This window comes from Odontomachus brunneus, unplaced genomic scaffold (genome assembly GCF_010583005.1).
Source record: "Odontomachus brunneus isolate Ranch 3 - 2012 unplaced genomic scaffold, Obru_v1 Obru_scaffold_098, whole genome shotgun sequence".
NCBI classification, from domain to species: domain Eukaryota; kingdom Metazoa; phylum Arthropoda; class Insecta; order Hymenoptera; family Formicidae; genus Odontomachus; species Odontomachus brunneus.
Window position 1 is genome coordinate 1,291,956 of NW_022639548.1, and position 3,709 is coordinate 1,295,664.

The 3,709-nt window shown below is 39.9% G+C and overlaps 1 protein-coding gene across 5 annotated transcripts in view; it reads right to left on the bottom strand.

The window, feature by feature from the left end:
- Positions 1–3,709, bottom strand: part of LOC116848714 (RNA-binding protein Musashi homolog Rbp6) — a 926,784-nt gene that overhangs the window by 899,075 nt on the left and 24,000 nt on the right. The gene's annotated exons all lie outside the window — the stretch shown is intronic.

Here is a 3,709-nt window from a genome sequence, read left to right on the forward strand (position 1 = left end):
ATATATATATATATATATATATATATATATATATATATATATATATATATATATATATATATATATATATACTGTCAGAAAAAATATCTAACAATCTTATTCGCTCAAAAAATACTTGTTCAGTAGATACTAATGACAGATTTTTACTTGTATTAATTTTCACTAATATATAAAAATATTTCTCAAATAAGGAAATATACATTTCCTTAAAACCTTAGCTTCTCATGGAAGCAATTGTTTATTCTAATTAAATAAAAAAATTTAGATGTATATAAATAAATTAGTATCTAGTGAATATTTTTTATCTTTTAGATATTTTTTTTTAGTACATATATATGTACATTTAATAAATATATATTTAATATATTTCTAACGTCAATAAAAAAATAAATAATTAAGAGATTATGAGAAAAAATTTGTTGTTTTAATTATCCATTAATTTTGCTATTAATCTTTATTAAATTACTTAATATTTGCTTATATATGTTCTACCTGCAATTAAATTACACAATTAATACATTGCGTGCTAACTGAAATTAAAAAAAAAGATAAAATGCATGAAAAATTAAAAGACTGAAAAGATCAAAGATAGAATGTCGAGGTAATCGTTTAAATAATTCTGAAGTAAGTCTTTTAATCGTAAAATAATTCTGAAATAAGTCCTTTTTCTCAAGGATATTTCAATCTGAAGAAAGTGGCATTATGTAACCATTTGTAGCATCAGAGTAGGCCAATAGCCTCTATAATGTTCTCCGAACTCAACATAATTTGTAAGGTTAATGTAGAAGCAAAATTTCCACTCGAGAAATCTCGCGTGTGAAACCAAGTAACTTAAAAGGCGAATGTTAACACATCCTTTCTGCATGCGAAAGCATCTTGCGAATAAATGTAGCGATGGGGTACCGAGTCGGAAGAGTCGAAAGGAGTGAAGGCTACGGGTATCCTAAAATACAAGGATCTTAAAGATGCAGAAGTCTCGGAATCCGAGACTTTTAAAGTTCTTCTTCACAATAGAAGCTACACGGAAGTCAGAGTCACGTGCTAAGATTCTAGGATTCATGCGGATCCCAGCTCCCGACGATGTAACTGTCCCAAATGTGTGAAGCTTCAGAGAGACTCCTAGAGATCTCTCATAGTTCCTAAAATTAATAGATTCCGCAGTCGATCGAATCGAAAGCCCTATTCCGGTACCCACGAATTCCAGGAGTCACACAGCTCTCGGCACTTGCATCAGAAATCACGTCTCCTACAATTCATAGACTTTATTACCGAAAATCCCGGAATGTTCGATTGAACAATGGGCGCCTTGGAAACGCGAGCTCCGGGTTTCCAAGGGATACCTGGGGTTACTTTCCACGTAAATTCTCCGCGTAAGATCGTGACGTTACGATTTTCAGATCTACGAAGCCCACCGAGTTCGCCGGATTACGCTCTCCGGCGTGGAATCCTTCGCGTCCTCCGATCCGCGCGCGGAAAATAATTTAGCCCGCGTGGAGAGACGCGCGTAATCGTGCGGCTTTAATAATGAGCGTTTCGGTCGAATGAAGTTCTAGAACGTGCGAGAACGGGCGCGCATCCGCGGCGCGAAGTCACACCTCACTGCCGACGCAAAGTGGACTAACCCCTTAATTGGAAACGTTGAATGAATTCGAGCGTGGTGGGGAAGGAGAGCGAGAGAACGGGCCGGGGGAGGAGGAGGAAATGCGAGGCAGGGCAATATGACTGCCATTGTTGGAAACTATAGCGCTCGGATGCCGTACAGGAAATCCTCACGATGCGCAGCCACCCGCGCGCGCTCCTGCATCGCCTCCTACGTTCACGTGTTGTTCGCCAACATGCGATTTTTTGTTTTCGCGCAGAGCCCCGCCAACTGCAAGTTCCATGCCCACCGCAAAACTGCCAAAACTCCTCTCTTGCCGTCGAAGAGTTCGAACAATGCGCGCGATGATATAAGTGCGGAATCGAAGGGGCGGATTATAACACGCCAGTATACATCGTCGGAAACGAGCCGAATTAACGCTTACACGCTAACGAGATTACGTTACAATTTATGTACCATTTGTAAAAAGAGAGAGAGAGGAAGGAAGGTGGGGAGAATAAGTCGAGTTGCAACTCGTCTGAAACAGCCGCCGTGCTTCTACTTCTTCAGCCATCGGAATTTATAAAAAAAGATGTAATGCAAGTTGGGTGAAAGATTCACCTTCTCGCCTCTCCTGTCGTCTGTCACCGCGCGAAGTTTTTCAATGTTGCGTAAAGATTACCAGCGTGATATTTATGGCGAAGAGTAAACGCAACAGATCGGAGAGAACTGTTTGTCGGCGGCGGTTAACGTCGCATCGACTCGCTCTCGAGCGGCTGCGCTAATTACGGCCGATTAATGCCATTTCTTATCGTCGACGAGCCGTTTAATTGAATCTCTTAGTCGCCGCAAACACGAAACACGATGTGAATCTTAATTCGGTAGCGTAGCTTTCGCCGCTCGCGGCGCACTTAATGATGTTATTTGCGTTTGATCGAACGTGCAGCTCGTTGGATCGGAGATTTAAGGCGATGAGTGCAACACAATGGGTATTTCATCTTCAAATATAATTACATGTCCCCTTTCCCCTCCCCTCTCTTCCGAAGTTGATATTTTTTTTTAAACAATAAGATGTTTGGACTCTAAAATCTGGACATTATTAAAATCAATAAGAATGACGTGAAATCATTAACAACAATATATTAAAATGTTTTAAATCATAACATTATATTAATCATTATTTGCATGATATTAATGATTACTTCGTTGATAATTAATATACTGGAAATGATAATATAATTTCATGATTAGTATTCATATTCATATAAACATTCATTAATATTGATTGATAACATTTCATATATTCTTTCTCGTAATTTTACATTATTCCTATAATTTGAGTCCTATAACGTCCAGATTCCTATTAGAAACATTTTATTTAAACATTTTCACTTAAACAAATCTCGACATTATATCGAAAAAGAAAGAGAAAGAGTAAATATATAATTATATTTGGGAATTAAATTTCATGATTAATTCCTGATCAACAAAATATTATTAATCATCAATGAGAATCAATTCGTCCTAAAATAAAAATGAGCAGAAGCCAAGTATCTTTGAGTTACCACGAATTCGCGCGACCGAAAATCTACAAAAAGGTTAAAAGGATATGGCCAGGAATGGCTAACTGCTGCTGAATAGTCCGCGCCTCACACACGTGCGTATACTTGCCGCGTTTACCAAGATCCCCTCAAAATTACAGTCTCTCGAGATCCTCCCGATATCATTTGGAGGGTTGAAACGCACGCGTGCCGTCGCGAGAGATCCGCGGCTGAGAACCGTCGCGGTTGGGGCGGTCGGTTCTATTTTGGCGCGATCTCTCGAAATCGCGTCGTGGCTGCCGTGCCTGAAACGGCTTCCGTGCCGTGATCCTCGCGATGCAAGTTTAAAACGCGTCCTCACTCGGCGAAGCGCGCCGCGCACGGCTTCAAAGACTGCCGATAACGAACGTTATCGAGCGACACGTAACGTAAACATTTATGCTCGCATCAACGCGATTCTCTCACATCTTGCTCGCTCATACATACACACACGTTCTCTCTCCCTCTCTCCGTTTTCATACCACTTTATCTCTCTTCCTCTCTCTCTCTCTCTCTCTCTCTCTCTCTCTCTCTCTCTCTCTCTCTCTCT